The sequence below is a fragment of the Megascapheus bottae genome, chromosome 1 (genome assembly GCF_031878675.1).
Source record: "Megascapheus bottae isolate mThoBot1 chromosome 1, mThoBot2.hap1, whole genome shotgun sequence".
Classification (NCBI taxonomy): Eukaryota; Metazoa; Chordata; class Mammalia; order Rodentia; family Geomyidae; genus Megascapheus; species Megascapheus bottae.
Window position 1 is genome coordinate 52,243,970 of NC_143509.1, and position 27,112 is coordinate 52,271,081.

Genomic DNA, 27,112 nt, shown 5'->3' on the forward strand with positions numbered 1-27,112 from the left:
GTGAATAATGCAGGTGGACTTCTTGATTTCATCATTCAAGACAAGCACAAAGCCTCTCCTCCCCCACCCATGCCTCAGAGAACATTGGACCATGCACCCTTGAAAAAGGCCTTGCTTCCTTCATCATGTGCAATCGATCTTCCACCAGCACTCAAGTGTGCCTTTGTACATGATATGGGTTCCTTTGTGACCTGATTGCATCATCACACAGCAGCGAACAGTGTCAATAGAACAGGAAATCAAGCTAGCAGTGGCCATGACTGACTACAACCCTCCAGCTGATGAAGATGTGAGTATTTTGGGGATCTGTAAGCATTCTCTTTGTGGTGTCATAGATACCAAAGTAGGTGGCCCAGTAGACAATAATGCCCTGTACAGACATATTGAAACCTCGGTACATACCTCTGAGCCCATTCGATTTGTAGGAGGTCACGGAGGCCTTTGAATTCTCTTTTAGCTCCAGTTTTGCCTACATCAACTGCTAGACAGTACGGACAAAATGAAGAGGATACACAAAACACAGGGAGGTGGCCCCAGCAGCCCCTCCAGATGCCAGATTCCCCAGAAACTGGATTTTCTTGTCAATACCCTTACCACCAGGAAGATCTGTTTGTATTTATCTTTGAAGGCAAAGTTGAGAGCTTTGGGTGGGAGAGTATCTGATGACATTGGCCAGGTTACCATGCCAGAAAGACAGAATTCCCTGTTCCTTCAGGATCTGCACCACGCACTCTACAATGCCCTTGTACTGCTCATCTGTGGTGATTTTCTTGCTGGCATGTTGTACCTGTAGCAGGAGCTACACACGCTCAATGGGCTACAGCAGTCTTGAAGATAAGCTGCGGCCACTCCACCTGCCAGGAAGTCCTTGGTGAAGGACATAGTGGCATCAGTCATGCTGAAAGAAAAAAAAAAAGAGAAGGCAAGCAGCTGCAGACAGGATGGGGAAGAGGAGAACCAGCAAGGACTCCTGAGCTGTGGGGCAGAGTAAACCAAATGCTCCTTCCTTCTCTGTCTGTGTGTGTGTGTGTATGTGTGTGTGTGTGTGTGTGTGTGTGTGTGTGTGTGTGCCTTTCCCCCTCTCTTTTGTCAATTATGGGGCTTAAATTCAGAGCCTGGGTGCTGCTAAAGCCACAGCTCCACTTCCAGTGTTCTGGTAATTTATAAGAATCTACTGGCCTTTCCTGCCTGGACTGGCTTTGAACTGCAACCCTCCTGAGTAGTTCAGGGATACAGGCCACTGGTGCTGAGTTTAAGAGTATATATCTTTTTGAGAGGAACCCTACTGCACTGCTAGTGGGAATATAAACTAGTTCAGCTACTCTGGAAAGCAGTGTGGAGGTTTCTTAAAGAACTGAAAATAGACCTTCCCTATGATCCCTCCATACCACTCCTGGGCATCTATCCTGAGCATCATAACCCAAGATATGATAAGGACACCTGCTCAGCTTATGATCATCTCTGCACTATTCACAATAGCCAGGTGATGGAAACAACCCAGATGCCCTACTGCAGATGAATGGATACAGAAAATGTGGTATATATACAATGGAATTCTACATAGCCACAGACAAGATAAAATAATGGCATTTGCAGGGAAGTGGATAAAGCTAGAGTGAATCTTGTTGAGTGAGATAAGTCAAGACCAAAGGAACAAAAGGCACACCGTATCCTTAATATATGGATATGATGACTCAATATTTGTATAACCAATGTTACAGACATGGTCTTAGAGATAGAAACATAACTATATAGACATAAAAATCTATAATGGGCTATATAGTCTATAGACATAATGTTTTATTACATAGATTAATGCTTAATTTTAATTATGTTCTAAAACCTAAGTGCCAGTGATTATATACAGAGATTCCCTTCTTAAATATTTGTTTATTAAACATAACATTTGAAATATGATGTAAAAGCAATGTTAATAAATTCTTTAATAAAAAAGAGTGTATTTCTTTTTGGACAATGTCGCGCTGCTTGGTTAACTTTTTGTTGTCGTTTGTTTTTCCACCTTTGCTGTTCACTGCTCATCTCCTGATTCTTAAGGAGAGCGTGCTGTGTGTGCAGTGTCCAGGCCCCACTGCACACAGAGCAGCGAGGCTGGATTGACCACAGGCCACTGGAGAAGGGTGTTCTGCCCTAAAGGGGCTGTTCTACTCTGACCTTGCTTGGGGTACTGAGGAAGAGACCTTTGAACTGGTTTCCTGGTAACAAAGGGGGCCCAGGCTTAGAGCTTCATTCCTCCATGGTCAGCCACGCCCATCAATAGGCCCACACACCCTGCTTTGCCACCATGAGGCCCTGCTAGAGACCAGGCTGTCTCACCTCCTCACCCTCTCACCTGCCTGACCCTCATCAGTACACTCTTCAGCCATCCCTGAATTTCCCTCCCTGGCATCTACCTGGTGGTTACCCCTCCACTCCCGCCCTCTCCCCACGCTGCCTGGCCCTTCCAGATAGGGCCAATCTGGGCACAGGAAAGGACTGGAACTTGTGCCACCACCTGGAGAGATTTCATCTAGAAGATCTAGTCCAGACTCCTGCAATTGCCTGTCCCTCCACCTGCCTGTATCCTATCAGCCCTGGCCAGGAATAGGTCCCCTGGGTGTCAGGATTCCTTTTGGCCACCAAGGATGTGAACTTAGATGTGTCCCTGGGCCACTAGTTGGGCAAGAGGGAGTTAGGCAGTCTCAGACTGGATGCACATTAATGATTCCACATTCCTCTTGTTGTGTGGATACTTATAATTAGCATGACATTGGACACCTAGGAAAGCGGCCCTGGGAGGTTCTTCTGAAGGGATGAGGTCAGTGGTAAGCATAGAACCACCAGATAGTTGGTCATAGAAGATGTGAGATACCTGCCGACCAGCCTTCTCACAGGCCTGTGGCAAGCATGCTAGGCAAGTATTCTCTAGCAAGTCCTCATGCTGAAATAGGCAGACACACCAAAGGAGCCATGTTGTAGGAAATGGGGACACCAGAACAGCTTTTCCAGAGGGAACCTAAGTTCTGCTCCTCACAGAAGGCCTGGGCAGAGCCCACCAGCCACAAGAAAAGAACGACCGTAACCAGTAGAATGTGGTCACAGCCTCCTGGGGATGTTTCCCAAAGGCCCAAAGAGCTTGTGTTCCTCCATGACAGCCTGGGACTTGAGCAAGTCTGCCCAGTGATCTCTCCAAATGACTGGGAGTGACATCCAGTGAGATATGGGTAGGACAGTAGGAAGCACCAACCAATAGGCAACTGATTGGGCACCACACTGCCCTCCATCCCAAAGAAAGCTGGGTCCTGACTCCAGGGAGCCTGTGACAAAGGAGACTTAGAGCAGCAGACAGTATTTCACCCTGAGATGGGAAAGCTTTTTTCCCAAATCCCAGCATGCAACCTTATCAGGACTGTTCTGGGAGGAAGTGGGAAAATAGAGGATGGTGGCCGATTCTGGTTCTCCAGATGGGTTATTCTGTGGATCTTCCCGGATACCAGACACTTGTGACATCTATGCGCCAGGGTACACTGGCTGCTGCACCCATATCCCCAAAGAAGCAAAGAAAAAAGGTAGTAGGTTTTTCTGAAAGCCCAAGTTTCCTTCACCCCTAAAAGCAGGCCTTCTTCCCCAAAAGCCTTGGCAACTTGAGAGCTGCCACCCTGGTTGTCTTCCCGTGGGAGGGGACAACTGTCCTTGAAACACAAGAAGGCCTACTGCCATCTTCCAGAGGGATTTGCCATGTACGTTAAGACCCATCTGGATGGTGGTGTGAATGACAGCCCTGCTGTTGGAAAGCTCTGGAAACACTTTAGGTGAGTGGGCTGCAGGCAGGGCGGGCTGAGGCCTGGGACAGATGATGCAATCTTGGCCCCTTCTGGAAAGAGGTGGAAGGTTTCCATCATGGAAGTCCCAAGTGTCTCTAATGAGATTCCCAGCCCTGCCCAAGCAACCAGAGGCAACAGCAGACTTCTCCAAAAGCCAGAAAGCCTGCTTTGGCTGGCTGGGCAGCACTTCTTGGAAGGAACCCCTGTTTAATCACAGTGCACTGGGCTCTCAAAAGAGTGACATTCATGAGTTTTGGGGACCAGAGGAAATATGTAAATTCTTATTGTAAATAGTTTTAAAGGTCTGAAGAGGAATTCACTAAATGAAAAAAAAATGCAATGTATAAAAAAATTGAATTGCTGGAGCCGGGAGCATGGCCAAGTCATAGAGTGCATGCCTGGCATATACAAAGCTCTAGGTTGGATTTCTCAGTACCACATACACTGGAAAAAGCCAGATATGGTTTTGTGGCTCAAATGGTAGAGCACAAGCCTTGAGAAAGCTCAAGACAGTGCTTGGGACCTGAGTTCAAGCCCCAGGATAGGCAAAAATAAATAAATAAATAAATAAATAAATAAATAAATAAATGCAATTGAATTGCCTTGCCTTTAATGAAGCAGTCCGTTTTAAGACTAATGATTTTCTTTTCTAAAACTTCCCAAGTTTTAAAATAAGTTAATTTTGTTCAGCCTCCTATTCATGCTGAACTCTTTTTGAACTCTGGTTTTGAACGAGTTAAACAATCTTATTCTAATTCAGGTGTTGATGGCTCACACCTATCTTCCTAGCTACTCAGGAGGCTGAGATCTGAGGATCCACATTCCAAGTTCAACAAGAGAGACAAATTGGAGAGATTCTTATCTCTAGTTAACCAGCACAAAGTCTAAAGTGGAGGCGTGGCTCAAGTGGTAGAGAAAAAAAGTGAGAGCACAAGACCCAGTGTTTAAGCCCTAGCACTAGTACACACACACACACACACACACACACACACACACACTCACGCACAGGTAACACACTTGGCCTGTCATTCTAAGCTGTCCCTTACTCACATGTGAAGAAAGGTGATTGATAGTCCTCCCTCCAGTTCCCTTTTTTGTTCCAAGACACAAGAAGAACAGCTGACAGCCCAAGGACCTCTACTTTCTATCCAGCCAGGCTAAATGAAAGGAGAAAACATTATTGAGTCAGAGAGAGTATTTATGAGAACCTACTACATGCTTGGCACAGCTTTGATGATCTGGATAGCTGCATGGACAGACTGCCTGGGCCTGGGAGCTGTGGAGAGGGGCAGGCTAGGGGCTCAGGCCAGGGGTTGGGGGCATTCCTCATTAAACAATCCTCTTACCTTCAGCTAAGTGCATGCTGGGTCACTGTACTTGTGTCTCATATGCCCAGAGTAGTAGCACCAGGTCTTTTCAGATGTTCAGTTGGCAAGGATCTGCCAAGAGCCTATCAGTACCTTCCATCTCTCAGAAACCCAGAACTTCTCAGCCTTCAGCCAGACATGGCATGCGCCACGGGCAGTGATGACCTCAGTGGGCACTGAGGTCACCTCCCTGCCACCTGCTTCCTGCCTCAGTAGCCACAAGGGAAGAGGTAGAGCCTATCACCTAGATAAGACAAGAGAAATGCTACCCACTTTCTAAGAAGCAGGTCTCTGTCCCTGGCTATCTGCCTGGCAAGGAGAAGCTGTGGGGACACCTGCAGATCCCAGCATTGCAAGGGCACAAGCCCTGTGCTTCCCAGATAAACTGTCACAGAAAGAAACACCCACATCCTCCACTGCTTGCAGCGACTTAGGGAGGATAACAAAAATAAGCTCCCAACATCTGTTTCCTTTACACAATTCATGATGACTAAAAGAGTCACAACAGACGTGCATTCACTGACGTGCATTCTTGCTTGACAATTAGCAAGGCAGTACCAGTCCTGGTCTCCAGGCTCCAGCCCTTACTGGGGTGACAATGCCTCCACTTTTCAGAAAAGAGGCCTTTGAAAAGTGGCCGCATAGATTTCCAAGCCAAACACACATCACTACAACGCTGTGACACCATTTCCAAAGTAAAAAAAAAAAAAAAAAAAAGGCCCCCAAATTCACAGAACATGGTGCTGCAGTGCCAACTTCAGTTCTAGACCCACTTACTCAAATAGAGTAAGGGGGGAATAGGCTTTTGTGAATTATCTACCACCTTCCAGAGCTGGCACAGGCTCAAGGGAGTGTCCACATGGCTGAGATTCTCCACAGCCATCACTGGGGGCCAGCCAGTCTTCCTCATGTCCCCAGCTTCAAATTGAGTGCCCATTGCAAGAATCTCAGGGTCTTGGTCAAACACAAGCTGCTCAGTCCTTTCCAATTCATCAAATCTAAAATGGAGCTAGGAATGCCCATTTCTAACAAGCTCCGGGGTATAGAAAAATTAAGAAAGCCTTTAGCTTTTTGCTATTTAATGTGAAAGCATAAAATCAGGCCTCTCCCTCTCCCTCCCTCCCTCTATCTCTCCCCCCTCCCCCTCCTCTCCCCCTCCCCCCCCTCTCTGTCCTTGGATTGTTATTGGGTTTTTTGTTGCTTTTCCTTATTTTTGTTTATGTCATCTGGGCTTTGAAACCAGGGGCTCATATTTGCATCTACAGTCTCTTAGTTTTGCTTAGGCTTTCCTCAAACCCATTATCAGAAGCCAGGAGTGTGGCCTAGTGGTAGAGTGCTTGCCTGGCATGCATGAAGACCTGGGTTTGATTCCTTGGTACCACATATATAGAAAAGCCGGAAGTGGTGCTGAGGCTCAAGTGGTAGAGCACTAGCCTTGAGGAAAGCCCAAGGACAGTGCTCAGGCCCTGAGTTCAGTCAACAGGAACTATCAAAAAAAAATTTTTCAAGGACAGTACCCAGGCCCTGAGTTCAAGCCCCAGGACTGATAAATAAACAAACAAATAAATAAAGCAAGCTATTACGTTCCTGCCTCAGCCACCCCAATAGCAGAGACCACAGGCATGCTCTACCATGCTCTGTTTCTTGGGCCCCTCTTGATATGAGCTCATCTCTGACCAATTCCTACTACCTTGTGCCTGACTATTTAGTCAGAGGAACTGAGTCTACTTCTTCAAAGCTGTCAGTCCTGAGCATGCAGAAACCAACGTTTTGTTCTTCCAACGTTCATGGCCAGCCAGGCACAGTGGCTCACGCCTGTAATCCTAGCTACTCAGGAGGCTGAAATCTGAGGATCATGGTTCAAAGTCAGCCTGGGCACTAAAGCCTGTGAGACTCTTATCTCCAGTTAATCACCAGAAAACCAGAATTGGGGCTGTGGCTCAAGGCATAGGCTGTAGCCTTGTGCTGAAGAGTTCAGGAACAATGCCCAGGCCCAAGGCGTAGGGCATTAGCCTTGAGCTAAAAAGCTCAGGGACAGCGCCCAGGCCCAGAGTTCAAGTCCCATGACTGACAAAAAAAAAAGAGTTATTGGTCCCAGACCTTAAAGAGACTGTTGTTTTGGTTGGCTGGCTACTGAAATCAATCACCAGAAAGATGCTAATTCCAGGCTTCTAATCTTGCTCTGTGGTGGAGTAAGGGTTGAGGTAGGACAGGGAAGAGAGGTTGTATCACACCTATTCCCACATGTGTACACACATCTGGGCACCTGGCCATCACCAACAAAACCTAGATGTGAGCCGATTTTCTTCAGAGGCAGTAAATAGCAGCCATGTGATAACTGACAGTGCCTCTGACATACTTTCTTGCTTATACATTATGCTTTGTTTTGTGTCCATCCTGGGTTTGAACTCAGGGCCTGAGATTTTGTACTTAAGGCTGGCACCCTACCACTTGAGCCACAACTCTATTCTGGCTGTTGTGTGTGTGTGTGTGTGATTAATTGGAGATGAGAGTCTCACAGACTTTCCTGTCTTAGCTGGTTTCAAACGGTGATCCTCGTATCTCAGCCTCCTGAGTTGTCAGAATGACAGGCATGAGCTACTGGTGCCCAGCTTGCTTATACATTAGTAAATTGTTTGCTTTCCTTCTTTGAGCTGGCCCCAGATCCAACTCAAAATACCCTTAAGTCCCATATACCCCAGAGGCTAGGGATCTGTTCTCTTAGTTTGCAATGTTCTCTTTTTTACCCCAAAGTAACTCTCATGTTTACACCAGACTCTGAATGTCAGAAATGGTTTCACCACAGAAAAATAATCATGTATATGAAAAATATTTGTTTTTGTTTTTTGCTAGTCCTGGGGCTTGAACTCAGGGAATGGGCACTGTCCCTGAGCTTCTTTTGCTCAGGCTTCAACTCTACCAATTGAGCCACAGCACCAATTCTGATTTTTTCTTTTTATGTAGTACAGAGGAATTGAACCCAGGGCTTCATGAATTCTAGGCAAGCACTCTACTCTGTCCCCCTCCCCTGCAAGCCACATTCCCAGCCTAAAAACCACTTTTTTTCTTCTGCCTAAAACTGTTCTCCATATATTGGCGAACACATGAATCTCTGGGAAGTAGTTTCTAAAAGTTCAAAGGAAGATAAATTTTGTCTCTTCTAAGGAACCCATATATTCTCTTAAACTTTCTCCTCCTACATCACTAAGAGCCAGAGTGAAATTTAATAATGGTTTTAGGTTTTGTATATTTATGTCCTTCTTCTTTCTATGATTATGCAAATAGAATGAAATTTTAATCATCTTACTCAGTGTTTATTTTTTTAAGCAACTCAATTTTTCTTTTCCTTCCCACTCTAAATTCAGTGTTTTGAACTCAATGAGCACAGTATTAAACAGGAATAAATGCTGGATCCTCTATTCAGCAGAGAAAGCAACTGCAGAGATAACAATGCCTTTATTATTATCAACAACAACAACAAATGCCTAAAATATATGAAGGGGTTTTCAGTGGACCCCAAGCACATGTTGCAACAATAACCTCATGCAAGGATTCAGCTGGACAGAAGAGAGGAGGATATTGCGTATGCTGGAACCTGAGGCCTCCTCTTTCCCTTGGATGCTATTTTATCTCAATTCTCCATAAAACTTGATGATTTAAAAGCTAGGAGTATTGCTCAGGGCAGAGAGCGGGCCCAGCAAGTAAGGGCTATGGTTGGATACCCAGCACCGCAAACAATAAGAACAACTGGATGCTTTAGCTCTGCCTGGCTCTTAGAGAAGAGCTTGTTAAGAGAAGTTGTATAGGGCTGAACTACCATCTTTTGTCAGGTGAGAATGTGCAGGCGCACATCTATTATCTACCTACTGTTTAGTGTGTGTGTGTGTGTGTGTGTGTGCTGATACTGGAGCTTGAATTCAATGCCTGGGCTCTTCCTTAGCTTTTCAGCTCAGGGATGAGCATTCTACCAATTGAGCCACACTTCCACTGGTATGGCTTTTTGCTGGTTGATTGGAGATTAAGTCTCACAGACTTTCCTGCCTGGGCTGGCTTTGAATTGTAATCCTCAGATCGCTGTCTCCTCAGTAGCTTGGATTACAGGCGTGAACCACTAGCACCGGGCATGCTCTACTGTTCTCAGAAACAGGACAAGGAACAGAGGACAGGCCCTTTCTAACAAGCATTTTCCTCCCATCCGTGGTCTCTGTCAAGAAAAACCTCTGATCACAGCAACCAGTGGAGAGGGAGCGGCCAGGGCCACCTATGGCTGGTGTCTCTAAGCAGGCTTTGGGTTCTTTTTTCTGTGAGGTCTTTAGGAAGTTCTCACCCCTCTGGGCTGGAAAGAAGGGGCCAGGTCATAGTCCTCAGGATGCTGGCTCTATACAGGCCAGGCAGCACTGCTTCCCAGCCTCCACTGCACTCAAGCTGCCTGGAGGAGCTGCCGGAAGCCTGGTGTGCAGACCGCCACATGGTATGGTTCTAATTCTCCTTAATCTCCCCACAGCCCTGTTTTCTGGAGCTGCTGGCCTGGGTGTTCTGGCACAAGAGGCTGCGCAAGCCGTGTTGGCCTTTTTCCCTGACTTTCTTTAAATATAAATTTTTAAATGTGACTTTGAGATGAAAGCAAGAATGCCAAAAGTAGGCGATGCTTTCTTGTGTTCAGTTACAGCCCTAGGGAGTACCCCACACAAGGAACTGCTCAGAGCGCCAGCCAAGATGAAATCTGCTTTTCCAATAAGCACTTCAAACGGCAGACAATGTTTTTGGCTGGGTTCAGCTACTGGGAAGCCAACAGTTAACAGGGTTGGGCACTAAGGCAGGGCTCCCAGCACCGGGGCTGTGGGGAGCTGTGGTGTGCATGTGTGTGTGTGTGTGTGTGTGTGTGTGTGTGTGTGTGTGTCTGTCTGTCTGTCTGTCTGTCTGTCTGTCATGTTGCACTTCATGATTTCACCTCAAATGAAGTGACAAGACACTTATCTGACTTCTCAAGCTGAGTGAGCAACCCAGATCTCACCTTTAGACCTGGCTGAGGAGAGCCTCTAAGAGGAAAAATTTCACACTTTATTACTCTCCTTACAAATTTTTGGTACTTTTTTTTTTCCAGGTCAAATTGCTTTGTCCTAAGAACCTCAGTGTATTCAAAATAAGCATATGGAGTTGGAGATGTGTTGACTTGAGTCTAGAGGCACACCAAAAGCACTGATGCTGATGGAATGAAGATACTGGTGGTGGTGAGGGGTGGGTGGATGGATGGATGGATGACTGAGGTGGGAAGAGAGGGAGGGAGGGAGGAAGAGAGGGAGGCTACAAGGATCCACTGTCCCTACAAGTGGCAGCAGCCCTGTGGTTAAGTACAGGAACATTCTGCAGCTGACACTTCTCAAAGCACTGATTTGCCAAAGTGCACCGTGGCTGAGTCTGGTCTAAAACCCATCTGCCTACTCAAGCTCCTCCCATGATGCCAGTCTGGTTGCTTTAATAACTTGGTTGTACCTTGACAAGACATCCTTGTCCCATCGTGCCCCTTGTGCTATTTTTCCCATAAGGTCTAGAATTTATATCCATGCTGGACTAGACTCCAGTCCTCCTGACCATGCTTCCCAAATAGCTGGGATAATAGGAGTGACTATCACAGCTAGTTTTGTACTGGTTGAGATGGGGGAGTATAATGAACTTCTTTCCCGAGCTAGCCTCAAACTCTCTTCCTCCCATCTCACCTTCTTCTTGTAATCCTAAATTTTCAGGTTTGCACCACTATTTCTGGCTCCAGCTTCCTTCCTGATTCAATCCTGGAAGCTACACTTGGACTGGAGCAAATAGTTGCAGAACTGTTACACTCAAACAACAAGTACCAGGATGAGCAGCAGGGCTTTCAAATGCTGGCATCACACCTACCTTATTAAACTACACATTGCTGGCCTAATCAGAGACTCTAGATAAGTAGACTGGAATGGGCAGGGAAAGCACAACTTCAGGAACAAAATGCTTAATTTGGGAAAGTCTTGGTTTGAATGGACCTCATTACTATAGTTTGAGGCAAACACCCAGCTGTGGGGGTGCATCTCAGTCATCCCAGCACTCAGGACACCAGGACACCAAGGCAGTGAGATGCCAGATTTAGGCTGGTCTTGGCTACATAGTAAGACCCTGTCTCACTATTAAAATAACCAATAAAAGGCCGGGAGTTTGGCCTAGTGGTTAAAGTGCTTGCCTAGCATGCATGAAGACTTGGGTTTGATTCCTCGGTACCACATACATAGAAAAAAGCCGGAAGTGGTGCTGAGGCTCAAGTGGTAGTTAACTAAATATGCATTATGTAATAGTATAGATAGATAGAAATGAATAATAAAATATAAGTTAAAGCCCACATACCTCCTCCACATTTCTTATTTTTCAGAGCACTGTCATGTACTATTTGACCATGTCATTGACAAATTTTCCCCCCACTTGTTCTTGGTTCCCCAGTGTCAAGACAAGTCTATGGCATGGGCAGGGCAGGGCTGGTCTCCCTCAGTGCCACACCCTACAAGCCTGGAAGGGTGCCTGGGCGGCAACCTTGTACTTAACACAACCATCAAGTGAGGAGACAACTGAAACACAGATGGCCAGGGACATACAAGGTTGGAACTCTGGGCTTAGGCCTGGGCCTGGCCCCAGGACAGTACTAGCCAGGCCACCATGTGTTTTGTGTCTTTGGACCACTGAATCCCCCAACCACGGATTCTCTTCTATGAGAGCTAGAGACCATCTCTATGTTTATAGGAATCCAGTCCCACGGAGAGCAGGAGGGTGTTCCAGTACTGTTCCTCCTCCCTTCCTTTCTAGCCGGATCTGAGCTGACAGTGAACGGGAAACCTCCCAGGTGGGAGAGAATACAGTCCCTGTTTATCATCAGGTGGAGAGGGGTAAGGAGGAAGAGTCAGCGGAGGTCATCTGTCAGGGAGGACATAAGTTATCCCACCCCTGTCAGCTACCTCAACTGATAGAGGACAGAGCTCCCCCTCCCTCCACCCACCCTTCCCTCAGACACTGGGCGGGGCCATTGTCTCTGGGTAAACAGAATAAATCACTGCAGGAGCCAGAGCTTTCTCCAGCAGCATACCAGAAGCCAGGCCAAGATGGCAGGCCTGGGGAATGCCCTCTGGGATAGAGGTGGCCCAGGCAGGAGGTTGCTCCTCACTTCCGAGCCAGCATTTGTCCTCTGACAGTTCTGTATCTTCCCCGAGTCCTAGATGGGATTGGGGCTAGATTCCACCTGGGGAGACAGGGTGAGATGGGAAGCAGGGTTTGCTACAGAAATCCTGAAACTGGATCTTTTTGTCTGGGTTGTGGGAAGCAGAGTTTGAAAGTAGAAAATCCACACATCACACTGTGAACATGAAGAGCAGGTGGTCTCTGCCCATCTGGGCTTTGGTGTGGTGGGGACACCTGGCCTGCATACAAGCACTAACTGCCCAGTGCCCTCTAGCCAGTCCATTTCCCGGGGCGCAGATCTCTGGCTCTTGGCAGGGGGATGTTCACGAGTCTGATTTCCACTTGGGCTCTGGGTTTTTCACCCAGTGGCTACTGGATTCCCTGGGGAGCCCCCAGACTCTCTGGAGGACCTTTACTTTCCAAGTTGTGGTAGAAGGAAGTGGGAGTCATTCTGACGCGCCACAGAGCTCTCTTGTTCCAGTCCCCTGTGGGATCCCATGCTGGGCAAGGTAACTGCCCCTCAGCCCTCAGATGGTAGTCTTCTAGGAGAAGCTAGTGCTCCCCAGACTAAACCAATCCCCTGTAGATTTCTGGACCTTGGCAGCCACTCCCTCCATACTGGCTGCCAGTGTCTGCCAAACCCAGGCCCTGGCAGGAGCCTTGGAATTATCTGGAAAAGAGATCTTGCCAGGAGCCAAGTGTGTGACCTTGAGCAAGTCCTTTCCCCCTCCCAGCCTCAATTCCCCTGGGGCTAGTCTGGCTCCCTGCCCAGCGTTCTCCACAGGACTGGAGTAGCTGCTCCCTCCCTCTAGGGCAGAGGGGCAGATGGGCTGGTATTCACACAGCCGAACCCCAAAACAGGTCCTGGAAATATAGGCCAGAGGCAAGGATCAGGGTTCTCGGGAGAAGCTTGCCTCAGGGGACAGAACCGAAGTAGGAGGGAAGACAGCAGGAAGCCGGGCACCATGCAGACCCCAGGCAGGCAGCAAAGCTTCTTTTACTCTCTTGGCTTGTGGCCAGGGAGGCCCAAATAGCAAACAGATGCGGGGCGGGAGCACGTGGGGATAAAGTGTGGCCTGGGACCTTTGGATAAAGGCAACTCTGTCGCCCAGGCTGGAGGAGCGGTGTCTCCAGCCAGCTGAGGAAACTTGGGGGGGGGGCAGGGAAGGGGGATCAAAGGGACCCAGGCTCTAGAATCAACTCCCAGCCTTTGGGGGTGCAGTGTCCAGAATCAACTACCACCCTAAAGGGAGTCCAGACAGACAGACAGACAGACAGACAGACAGACAGACAGAAAGATGGGTGGGTGGATGGATGGATGGATGGATGGATAGATGATAGATAGATAGATAGATAGATAGATAGATAGATAGATAGACAGATAGATGGGTGGATGGATGGGTGGATGGATGGATAGACAGACAGACAGACAGACAATACGTTCCATCAACATCAGACTCCCCCACCCCAACCATACAATATACACAGGCAAGTTTCCTTACAATTTTATCCACCACGGTAAACGGAGGCAAGCCCGGCCTCACCTTCTCCACCCTGTGTATGAAAACACTGGAAATCAGCTAGGAAGGGCGGACACGCCCAGCTCAGCCGGGGAGGGAAGGGGAAGAGGGGGAGGGGAGAAGGGGAGGGGAGAGGGGGAGAGGAAGCATCTGCAGCAGCAGGAAGAAGATGGAGTCTGGGACCCGGGGGGAGGAGAGGCCCCAGGGGAGGTCACCGCGGGTCCCTGCAGCTGACCGGAGGTCTCCTGCCTGGGAAAGTCCGGGGACTCTCGGGGTCTTGGTAAAGGGGGGGAGGGGCCGGGATCCCCGGGGATGGGTAGGATGGATGTGGGGGGGAGGGTCCTCCCCGGGGTGTCCCCCCTCCCCTCCCCTCCGGCTCATTCCCAGAGGTGGGCGGCAGTGGTGAAGCACCCGGTGCCCGGCGTTCTTCCCCGGCACCGGCCCCGGGCTAACGCGGAGCCCAGCCCTGCAGCCGCCCGCAGGGATTAGGTGCAGCTGCGCGCGCAGGGCGGCGCCCGGAGGCCCCGGCCCCGCCCGCCCCGCCGGCTTCCCCGCGGCCGCACAGCGCGGCCCCACAGCGCGCCCTCGTGGCCGCTGCGGGCACAGCACCCTCCGGGAACCGCGTCCCGGCCCAGCAAGGCTTCAGTACACCGAATGCCCGAACCCAGCTGGCGGATAAAAAACAATCAGGATAACCCACGGGCACCCCATTCCAATTAAACGAGAACTCTGGAGTAAGACTCGGGAGCTCGTCTTTAAAAAACGTCTCTCGATCTGCAGCCGGGCCCCCGGGGGCTCCTCTTCACGAAGCAGTAGGTCTCAGGCTTGCTGGGGGGCCGCAGCCCTCATCCCGCCGCGCTGTGGTTGGATCTCGGGAGCCAGCGCTCACCTCTCCGGCCGCCAGGCACAGACAAGACGTGACATCACCTGCAGGCCTAACCCACAACACAGCACACGGGGCAGGCACATGGCGTTGTGGTTTCGTACTGCTCTCCACAACGTTTTCAGGCCAAGCCAAATGCAGCGCGGACAAGACCCCATCACACCCTCCCCAAGAACTGTCCATCAGAGCGGGGAAAGACCCAGGGGGGAGACTGAGGCTGAGAGAAGGGACAATCTCGGGTGTACTTGTCTCACATGACAGGGAAAACTGAGGCCCAGAGAAGGAAAGAAATTTGCCCAGTATCCTGGATTCCAGATCCATCTGTCATCCTGGACACCCAGGATCTTCTCTGCTTGAAAATGCCTTTCCTTCCTCCCCAGGAGGTGGCACCTGCCTTCTGATCCTCACCCACCCACCAGGCAACACGCAGAAGCTGCTCCGTAGGCCCAGGCTCTGTCCTGACTGCTCTGGAGGGGGTCCAAGCAGGAAAGAGAACACTGTGGTGGGAGGTCCTTGTGCAAGGTGTGAGGTGGGGGCGCAAGTTTGGAAGTTGAACAGCTTTATGTTCCAACTCTTTTTTCCCCCTTTCCTTTTCTTTCTTTTGTTTTTGTTTCTGTTGTGGTGCTGGGGTATGAACTCGGAGATTTGAATTTGCCACATCAGCAGCCCTGCTTTTGTCCTGATGATTTTGGAGATGGAATCTCTCCGACTTTTCTATTCAAACTGGCCTCAAATCTTGATCCTCCAGATCTCAGCCTCCTGGATAGCTAGGATTAGAATTATGAAACACCAGTACCTGACTCCTGGAGCTTGAGCTCAGGGCCTGAGCACTGTCCTTGGACACTTTTTGCTAAAGGCTAGCACTCTGCCACTTGAGCCAGAGTGCCACTTCCAGCTCTTTCTGCATATATGGTACTGAGGAATCGAACCCAGGGCCTTGTGCATGCTAGATGAGCACTCTACCACTAGGCCATGCTCATGACCCCTCATTTCCTGAAAGGCCAGTATCATTCTGTAGGAATCTTTGGTTTCTGGGCTAGGTAGGCTGCATGTATTAAGACAAGCAAGCCAAGGTTGAGTCCTTCCTCTGGTCTTTATCCATGTGATGGTCTCTGGCATTTTAGGCAAGCCTGTATTATTACCCAAAGTTTCACATCCAAATGGAAAGATGAGAATAGCATGTGAGTAAATGAGAAATCTCTATTATGAGACTGGAGAGTTCACTGTCCACAGGGGACTGGGGAGTGGTATTTGGAGTGAGCAGTCCCTGGAGAAATGGGATCTGTGGGTCAGGGAATGAGGGCAGGCTTCCCAGAGATGGTGGGGCTAATGATCACAGATGGCCATGGAGGAACGTGGACGTTAAACCCAGTCTGTCCCTATTTCAACCACTTCCTCCTATGCAAGCCTCTATGCTATCCTCAAGGGACAGGAGCCCCACCTCCTGGCCCCTGGGATGTGGAAACAGGATGTCTGGCTAGAGAAGAGGGCAACCACTCAGAGGCGAAGTCTCAAAGATGGAGGAGAAGCCATGAGACAGGGCCTTGAATTTGGAGATGATGAGTGCTGCCTTGGGCTTTCTCCAGAATCCCACAGGAAGCCATCTGCGCTGACATGTGGGAAGTGATGCTGGCATGTGTGTAGTTTCAGGAAGACAATGTCTTTGTAGAAGCCAGTGTGTTGCTGATGTACAGGGCTCTGGTTCAGGAGCTGGTCATGAATTGTGGCTCATGGTCTCTCTCCAGCTATATCCTGATGGAGGACCACATTTTAGAACTCTGAATTTATTCCTTCTCTCCCAGGCCCGAGATGGTCAGGAGAATGTTTCTGTTGTTTCTTTTTGGTTTTGTGCTAGTCCTGGAGCTTGAAGACAGGTGTTGGATGTTGTCTCTGAGCTTTTTCAGCTCAAGACTAACACTCTACCACTTGAGCCCTACCGCCATTTCCAGCTGGAGATAAGTTTTTCCTGCCTAGGTTGGCTTTGAGCCATGATCCTCAGATCTGAGCTTCCTTAGTAGCTAGGATTACAGGTGTGAGCCACCAGCACCTGACATGTTTTTTCAAATTGTTAAGTAAAAAGGGGATTCATATTTGCTTTCTTTTCCTGAGTCTAGCTCTTTGGCATTTACAGCTACCCTTGGCCTGTTATCTGCTTTTACAGAAAACAAAGAAACTGAAATTAAACATTAACTAGAACCACTAGGAAGATCACAGCAGCACACAGCCCTGGAGTTGGGAAAGCAGAGGCCTCTAACTATGGTTGATTGGCTACACTGGTGGGAGGGGGGGAAATGAACCCTATCACCATAGGACCAGGGACCAGCTGGTTCCAAGGACCCCAAGCCACATTTCTCTGCTGGTGTGGGGCACTAGGGCCCCTGCAGGGTTCAAAGAGGGCCCCAGCATGAGATCAGAAGGGTTCTTAAAGAGGCAAGAATTCAAGGAAGGCAGAATGAGGAGCCATTCTCCACACAGAGGAGGCAACAAGTACCCCTAGTCTTGAAAACACAGTGCAGACTGATCATCAGAGTGGTAGAGATGGCGATTTTTGTTCTTTTAATCCACTGCTTTAAGAAGTAGCAACTGAAGAGTTGCCCAGGAAACAAGTGCAAAAAAAAAAAAAGGCCTATAGAAGGGGGTGGGGCCAAGATTTCCATAACTGCCACTTTGTAGCTGCAGAGAGTCCTAGATATGAGTTAGATTGATCGATTTGAAATGTATGCATGACTGTATCAAGGCGTTAGACGGCTTGCATGAATGTGCTGTGCCATGTTTAAGTAATAAGTGCCACTCTGAGTGTGAAACTGAAATGCTTGTAGAAAATTCATTTTACTCCATGAAAGCTGACAATGCTTATAAAAGCACTTTGCTTTACAGTATTTCTGCAGGTATCATCCAAAATTCCCCACAAACAAGATTTCATCCTCATTAGGGTCCTGAACTCAGCCCAAACTATCTGGGGTCTGTATTATTGCCAGAATTTTATATTCACTTACCCCCACTATCTAGAACACATTCTTTACTAATGCTATTGAGACCACCATCTCCACAAGTTGGATCCTCCAATGAAAAAGTCAAATAATTGGACTACCTAGCCAAGAAGAGAAGGCCATCCAGGCTGTTATCCAAAGATAAACAGCAGGAACAAAGACCTAGGCTAAGCCAGGTGCTGGTGGCTCACACCTGTAATCCTAGCTGCTCAGGAGGCTGAGGTTTGAAGCTAACCAGGACAGGAAAGTTTATGAGACTCGAATCTCCAATCCAATGCACTACCCAGAAAAGGCTCAAGTAGAGCACTAGCCTTGAGCAAAAGAAGTTCAGACACAGCACTTGGACTCAGACTTCAAGCCCTAGGACTGGCAAAAATAGAAAGAAAAAGAAAAAAGAAAAGCCGTAGCTGGCAGTATATTTACGAGACAGCTTTGGTGTTGGGGTGTATGTTGCCTGGTGATGTGGGTATGGGGAGGATGGCACAGAACTGGAAGACAAGTTGGATCCAAATTGGACTCAAAGTGATGGGAGCACCCCTCCTCCTTTCCTCCCTTTCTGTCTCTCTCTTTCTGTGCTTGTCCTAGGGCTTGAACTCAGGACCTGGACACTGTCCCTAAGCTGTTTTGCTCAAGGCTAGCACTCTACCACTTGAGCCATAACACTCTTCCCAGCTTTTTGGGTAATTAATTGGAGATCAGAGTCTTACAGACTTTCTACAAGCCACAGTGCTTAGACCTCAGCTCCTGCGTAGCTAAGGTTACACACAGATTAGAAGATTACAAGAGGCTTTTGCGGCAGTGGAGACCCCAGAAGGCTGAGAAGTTGGATAAGCTCAGAGCTGGTCCAGAGGCTCCATCTTGTAGTTCTCTGGGCCATGGGAGGTGACAGCGGCCACTCAGCACCCTCTGAGTTGGCACCATCCTCCAAGAAGGGACCACATCAGCCAGGAGCCAACAGGAGCCAAACTGGTATTTCAAATAGAGGGATTTAATATAGGTGCTATAAAGCCTAAAGAGCCGAGCCAGATATGAGCCACAGAAGAAAGACCCTGACACCACCAGCAGCAGGAAAGAGAACAGAGCAGCAGGTGACTAGAGCAGAATACAAGGAGACTTGTGTGCTAAGACCTGGAGCCAGGAGGCAGAGGAGGTCTCTGACCTGCTGGAGATGCTTTGTGGTACAAGAAGGGGGGAACTGCACTTCGATTCCCCCCACCAAACCCACCTGGAAGCCCAGAGATCTCGGCTGTGCCTTGAGATCGAAAGAGGCTGGAAAAGACCCAGGAGTGACCATGAGGGCAGCAGGCGGATGCCTAGCTTTGACACAGAGAGGCCGGAAGTGAATGGAAAGCTGGGAGAGCCTCTGGAAAGGGGTCTTCATCCAGTCTGCAGCTGACAGCAAGCAGGGGCTGGAAAGGTAGCTATATGGTAGGCAGGCACATATGCCTCTCAGCCTCAGGTGTCCTGGGCAGGACAAAGGCTGACTGGTACCTGAGCATCCTGACCTGGAGCTGAGGTGGCCCAAGTCGAGGTGGCTTCTCAGTGTCCTGCCAGGTCTCCAAAGTGGGAGAGAAGAGGGTGTCAGGCGAACAGGACTGGCCCAGAGAGACTCAGATCTACAGCTTCCTTTCAGTCCTGCCAGCAAAGCTGCATGATTTTGGGTAAGTGAACCACGCTCTTTGGCTTTGATTCCCATCCATAAAGTAGAGCTTGGAGCTCCCCTGTTTTGAGAATCAAAAGCATATAGAAGAAGTGGGTGATGGCCCAGGGTCTTATCTATGCCAGAAGGACAGGAACCAAGGGTGCTAGCAGATGCTAGATATCTCCAGAGTCTGGCAGTGCCACTGACTGGGCGAGGCTTTTTGGATCAAGAGCTGGGTCACATCTGGCACGCTCTCCCAGGGCTACAGATGCCTGCAAAGATGACACTTGGCTCTGCTCTACCTTAGAAATAACTGAGAGGATTTGTCATAATCAGTAGAAACCTTGGGCTCTCCTAGCAGAGATTTGCAATAGAGCAAAACCTAGATACATAAGGCCATATAGTATGACGCTAAATGAAAGGACCTCTAGGATCTAGAAACAAAAGCCATATAATGAGTGACTGTTGTTCTTAATGTACTATGTTATCTCTCATCTCCTTTGCTGTCCCTTGGTTATCTCACATTGTTACAGTATTTTACCTTGTTGTCTGATATATTGTATATATGTTTATTTGGTTATTTGAAATAGGATAGGGAAGGGGGGAAAACAAGATGAGGGGCAGGATTAGAGAGAGGGAAATGGGAACCAAGACATGAGAGAGGGTATCAATGTTTATGAAGTAATGCACCTTCTATCTGGTGAATATAATATAACCCTTCTATTAATTATAATAAAAAATATGTGCAAAAAAAAGAAATGACTGAGAGGGCCAAGGAGGTTAGAACCTTGGGTAAAGCCCAGTGCCTCATCCCTTTGTGACCTCCTCACAGACAGCAGAGAGGAGGCTGGGCTGAGGGCAAAGCCCACAGGGTCACTGAGCTCCAGCATCCTCACAGGGCGCAGGTCTGTGGGAAAGTACCGGTCGGTAGCTGTCAGGAGCAAGAGTGGAATCAAACTGTACTTTGATTTGCATCAGATAATTGTTTGATTGTCTTATTGTTTTTTGGCCTTCTCCTGTTCAATTGATCTGAGATTTACCATATGAATGTAACCCCCAACAGTTCCCTGATTAACCATCTGGATGTAACACCTGGGAGTGCCCTGGTCTCAAGGGGGGATAAAAACTTTGAGTTGAGAATAAACGGGGGCGGCAGTTTTTGCCTGGGCTGCAGACCTCCCGGACCCGATGTGTTTGTCTCTCTTCTAATTTTTCCAGTCCCTGCCCCCTATTTCAGGAACCCCAATTTGCTGCCGGTAGGCCCCGGCAGGTAGCCATGTGGAGAACTCCCAGCCCTGGATGTGTCCACACAACCACAGGGACTGTGCCGGAGACTGTTCTCAGGAAAGGGAAGAAGACATTGTGAGGTCATGTCTCCTCTTCCTTCCATGGCCTCAAAATATCCTTTTTTTTTTTTTTATGAAATAACAAGTGGTTAGATACCAAATTGTTATGAGACAAACCATTGTATTTCTTTTTCTTTTTCCTTTTGGCAGTACTGGAATTTGAACTCAGACTCTTGCCCTTGCTAGGGCAGGAGCTCTACCAATTGAGTCACGCCACCAGCCTGGCCTATGATCCTTCTACTTACATTTCCAAGTCATTGGGATAGCCTTTGTGTCATCACCACACTTGCCTTTTTTTTGGTTTTTGAGATGGGATTTTGCATACTTGTTTGCCTGCAATCTTCCCAGTCTCTCCCTCTTGAGTGCCTGGGCTTTCAGGCCTACGCAATCCTATATCCAGCCTATCACTGACATCCTTACCTGGCAATATAAACTCTGACTTGCCTATTTTTCCATTCCTGCCATATTGGAGGTCACACAGATGGATGAAGGAGGAAGTGCTCTGGAAACGGAAATGGTCTCCTGGTGAGGAAGCGGTGCCCCCAGGCCTCCAGCCTGGCCTTCTGAGGGCAGCCCTCCATCCTCCAACGTCCCCCGACTCTTAGCACCCAGGACAGTTTGGGGCCCTAAGATCCAGTGTGAAGCACAGGAGACGTAAGTAAAATTCAGACGCATTCCGCTGGTACTGTTCTACCAAACAATACACTACGCACACGCACACACACACACACACACACACACACACACACACACACACGCACGCACACACCCATAGCAAAAACAAACAAACCAAAAAGACAAACTTAAAGCCTTTCATGCACATTCCCAGCCAGCTTCAAAGAACTGTGATCAGAGGACTTATTTCCCCGACACCAAAATTAAATGCGAGTTAGCGGGGCTCCATCTTTCACAAGTATTGGTTGGGGAATTCTCAGGGGCATAGGCGTGTGTCCCCCGCAGGCACACACAAGCTGCCTGGGGCAGCCCTGCAAGCTCTCCCCTGTCTTGGAGGTTGACATCCTTCATGGTGAGGGACGGGCAGGCAGAGGCCTCAGGCTGTGCAGCAGCCAGGTCAGCTTACAGCGAGCTGTCATCTTAGTGCCTGACACCCCAGCTAGGCCATAAATAACAGCAATGAAACTGCGGCAGGCCACGGCCTCCCCCAGACACACTGCCCTGCCATCCATCTCCCGGAACGACTGCTTGGCATTCAGGCTTCCGCCATGACCTGACCCCGGCCCCAAGCAATTCTTCGGGGGAACAGAAATTCTTCCCAGGCACAGGATGGGTCAGCCAGGGGCATCACAGCCGTGGTGGTGCTTTATGGACACCAGGAACAGGCAGGAAAGAGTTCATCACTGCAGATGCCACCTGCTGCAAGACCAGCTCGGAGGATCTAGCCAGCACGACTGCACACACGTGCTCCCACTCGATGACCGACTCCCAGGGCCATTCAGCAGTGACTTGACTTTGTTTGTTGTACTCATTGCCATGTGGGTGGGAAAAAGCAAAAAGTATGTGGTAGCTTAACTGTTGACATCGCTTTTGTCCTGGCCTCAAGTGGCAGCTGTTTTTTATGTCTACCCTTTGACCGTGTTTCTTTGTTTCAACTTTCTCCCCAGCCTAACGATGCCCACCTTCACACACACACACACACACACACACACACACACACCCCACCACCACCACCACCACAACTGCTATCATCACCACCTCTCATCCTCCTCTCCCTCCTCTTCTCCCTCCCTCTTCCCCTCCCCCTCCCTTTTCCCCTCCTTCTCCTCCTCTTCCACTGTCTCCTCCTCCTCCTCCTCTTCTCCTCCTCTTCCTCCTCTTCTTCCTCTTCCTCTTCTCCTTCTTCTTCCTCTTCCTCTTCTTCTTCTTCTTCTCCTTCTCCTTCTCCTTCTTTTTTCCTCCTCCTCCTCCTCCTCCCCCTTCTCCTTCTCTTCCTCCTCCTCCTCCTCCTTTTCTCTTCCCCTCTCTCTTTCTCTCCTGTCCCTGACTCTCACCCTTTCCTGAGAACATATGCTCAAATTTGCATAAAAATTACATGACTCCATTCTGCCACCCCCCAAAAAAATGCCAGTGTAGCTGTCTTATGGTTTGTATCTAAAATGTTTCCCTATAATTCGCGCCTTGAGGCTTAGGCCCCATGTGGTGAAACTGTAGGTGCCATGAGAGGGTGACTTCATCACTGGGTCACTGGGTTCATCCTTTAGTGGATTCACAGTCTGACGACATGTGTGTGTGGTGACAGGAACTAGGAGGCAGATTATTAGGCAGATGCCTTTGAAGGACCTATCTCGTGTCTGGCCCTCACTGTGTCCGGGCCACCACGGGCTGAGCAGCCAAGCCCTTCCACCATGATGCTCTCTGCCTCGTCACAGACCCAGGAACACAACCCAGGGAGCATGGACTGCAACCATGAACAATGAGCCAAAACACAACCAAAGCCTTGGTGCTACCTGGGGCATGCCAGCAGCATTTGATTAAGGCGGCACTTGACACATGCTCACCGTTTCCCAGGGAGCTCAGCTTGGCCCTGTTCCTTGGCTCTAGCACACGGCACTGTTCTCAGGATTCGAGATGCCTCCACTCAGCGACCTCAGCTGTCATCCTTCGGAGTTCCTACATAATTTTGTCATTGTTCATTATTTATCGTTGTGTATCAGCAAGGCCCTTCCAGCAGGACCAGCAGTCACTCCATTAATCACTGTGTAATTTTAGTCTGGATATTAAGTAATCTTTTTTGGGGGGTGCAGTCCTGGGGCTACCACTTGAGCCACAGGACTACTTCCACTTTTTTCTGTGTATGTGGTACTGAGGAATCGAGCCCAGGGTTTCGTGCATGCTAGGCAAGCACTCTAGCACTAAGCCATAGTTCCAGCCCCTCAACGAAGCCATTCTTGATGACCATGGGTCTAACAGAAAGGCGAGCAGACCCTGAAGTGGGAGGGTCCTTTGAGCAAATGCGTAGCTCTGAGTTCAGGTCCTGAGATCTTGCTTTGCTGTTCAGGAGCCACTGTTGTTTTCCCATGGTTTGGAGCTTCGTTGTGGAGAGTGCAGAGTTTGGACAGGGTGATTTTGTATGAGCGAGTGCTTACATTTTCAGTTGAATACAGGATGTTGTGGGTGGATTCCTAGGGTCCATGATACCCATCAGAACTGTCCTCCGGCTTTTGGCTTGCCATTGATTAGGATATCCCAATTTCAGATTCAGTCTTTAAGTTTCCAGGAGACTTGACAAACCAGGAGACTGGTTTCAAAGATGTCAACACAATGTTCCACACTGGCCAGTGGTGGCTTACACACAGATGACAGCAACATGAAGTCAGTCCAGGGAGTGAATATAAATCCCTCCATTTAGCCTCCCAGTCTAACGCTGAGGGGCCCTCCCCTCTTACAAAGTCACATGACCTCTGTGTGGGGCAGAGGGAGGTACCACACTGGCTTTAGGGTATGTGGGGTGGGGAGCTCTGTGGGATTCCTAGTAGGGGGAACTTCAGTTCTGGGGGTCCCCCCATAACTCCCTCAACCTTTGGGAGAGAGGGAGGAGTCCTCCTCTTCACTCCATGGCTGGAGCCCACAGCCCGTGAACCAAATGGCCAAGCTCTGAATACAGAGCAACACATGTGCTGATGGCTAATGATACCAAAAGCCCTGGGCGCAGGAAGGAGGAGGGGAAGAATAACGGACCAGTAGGGCTGTCTCCTGAGTGTCCTCTGTGTGTTGACCACAGGACTAGCAGATGAGGCTTCACTGTCAGCAAGTGACATGGGAGAGAGGGAAAGAGGAAGGGTAGGAGGAAGGAAGGAGGATTTGGCTATGGAGGCCTCCCTAGAACATGCATCAAATGATACTTCCTTGAACAGGCTTGGCTGCATGTGGCATCCATGGGCTGGCTGTTGGAGAGGAACCAGGCACCTGGGCAAAGTCAGGCAAATTCTACAGAGGCTCCAGGGCTCTATTTTCATATCATGGCTACCGAGACCCAACACTGGTCTTCCTGGCCATGATGACAAATGGCAGAGGGGCTGGAATCTGAAGTTGTTGTATAGCTGGTATGACACTACGGTGGAGAGTGAGCCAATGATGTCGGGGAGATGGGAGCTGGCAAAGAGGACTTCAGTGCACGAGGGTGGTTGTCTACAGGGAGGTTGGGATTGAAGCTGTTCACATGGTCAGGATGTGGAGTGTTTCTAACAACATGCCTAAGGCTGGCCTCAGGGTTCTGATGTCACTGCAAGTGGTTGAACGGAGAGTGGTAATCAGAGGTTGACAAAAACATCCACATGGAACCCTCGGGGCCACCAAAGAAGAACCTGTGTATGAGGGCCCGGGTTATATCTGTACCACCTTGGCAACTCTTAGGAGAAACTGCAAATTCTGCAACAGCAGAAAGCATGCTTTCCTGTACTGCAGTCTAAAAGGATGCTTTAATTGACCTATGGGATAAAATTGGAGTGCTTCCTAAGTCCTATGACAATGAGAATTTGCTAAGACAGAGCTGAACTTTCCTTATGACAAATAACCTCAAAATGGTTGCAGGAAAGTGGGCAGAAACATGGAGCTGCTTCCGCTGGGCTCTTGCTCTCAGGAGAGCAGCCTTACACAGCTGGGAATAGTGCTTGACAGTCCCAAACAAGAGAGGAGGCTCGAGCTTTCCAAATTCATCATTTCCAGGAAGTGCAAGTGTGGCTCAGATGGTAGAGGAATAGCCTTGAGCAAAAAAGTCAAGTAAGCCGGGTGCCAGTGGCTCATGCCTATCATCCTAGCTACCCAAGAGGCTGAGATCTGAGGATCCTGGTTCAGAGCCAACCCTGGGCACTAAAGTCTGTAAGACTCTTATGTCCAATTAACCACCAGAAAGCCAGAAATGGTGCTGTAGCTCAAGAGGTAGGGCATTTCCATGCACTTTCCCATATTCGCAGGAAGATCATGTCTTCCCCTCTTTCCAAAGAGCTGAGACGTGCAGTCTATGCGCACCTGAAAGGACGATGAGGTGGAGGTGGTATGAGGGCACTACGAAGGGCAGCAGGTTGGCAAAGTGGTACAGGTTCACAGGAAAAAGTGTGTCATCTACACTGAACGGGAACAGGAGGAAAAGACCAAGGCACCACTGTCCACATGGGACATGGTGGTTATCACCAGGCTGAAACTGGACAAAGATGGCAAAAAGGTCCTGGAATGGAAAGCCAAGTCCAGTCAGGTAAGAAAGGAAAAGGGCAAATACAACAAAGAAACAATTAAGAAGATGCAGGGATGAAGTAGTCTTATATACAACTTTCATTTAAAAAAAAACCTTCTTAAATGAATAAAAAATCTCCCTGGTAAAGTGAAGATGAGAGGTGTGTCCCACACTTAGGTGTGACCTCCACTTAGGGAAAGAAAAGTGCCAGGAAACACCCCTCAGCACTCCATTAATGAAGACCACCTTACCTTTCTCCACCGGTTACCTCGGAACTGTACATCTCCTCCCTGGGAACCCAACAGTTCATATATATATATATATATATATATATATATATACACACATATATATATATATTCATTTTGAAACCTTGTTCAGTGTCCTGAAATAAGAACCTACAGACAATGCAATTAGATCTCTCAGAGAATTTAACAATAAAACGTTCTTACTGCTGTAGTAAGAATTGCAAAGGCCTGGTCCTCTGTAATAAGACAGCTTTCAAGAGTCAGGCTATGGAGATGGCCAGGCGGCAGGCACACGGTGTGTTTGTATCTGCTCATAGCGAGTGTAGGAAGGATGTCAGAGAAGTCATTTATTATTTGGGTTTGATCTTCTGTAAACAGGGTCTGACCATCGTCCATATACTGCACAGCTTCAGGTAATTCCGAAGAGAGAGACCCATCTTCCCAGAACGCACATGGCTGCTGGCCTCTGGACCGTGAACATGTGTACCCGTGAGGCCTGACGCCTGTAGAGGCTTCCAGGTTTTTACCCACGGGATCTGCTCCACACGGCTGTCTGAAGGCCTAAGTTGTGAGAGGACACATAGCACCGTTGAGCCCGTTGTGGAATGCCCTTCAACTCACCAATACTCATCACAGCTCCTCTGTGTGCAGGCGCTGTGTGGATCTGGCCTTTTGGTTAAGACCCGAGCCAGGGAAGCATCGTCCACTGTACTCTCTGCCAGCCATAGTGAAAAGCCTCTCCTCCCTTGGCCACCAGGGGGCGAATGGAAGCCAGAACCCCAATCATTGCAAAGCCTTGTAAGTGACTGGCCACCACGGGGAGAGTGGAAGCCAGGACATCAACCCTTGCAGCCTTGTAAGCCGCTCCTCCCATGGCCACCTGGGGAGGAGCAGAAGCCAAGACACCAACCAT

General features: G+C 49.0%; 1 pseudogene; it reads right to left on the reverse strand.

Moving 5' to 3' along the window:
- Positions 1-123: 123 nt before the first annotated feature.
- LOC150069144 (ADP/ATP translocase 2-like) lies at positions 124-27,112 on the reverse strand (annotated as a pseudogene).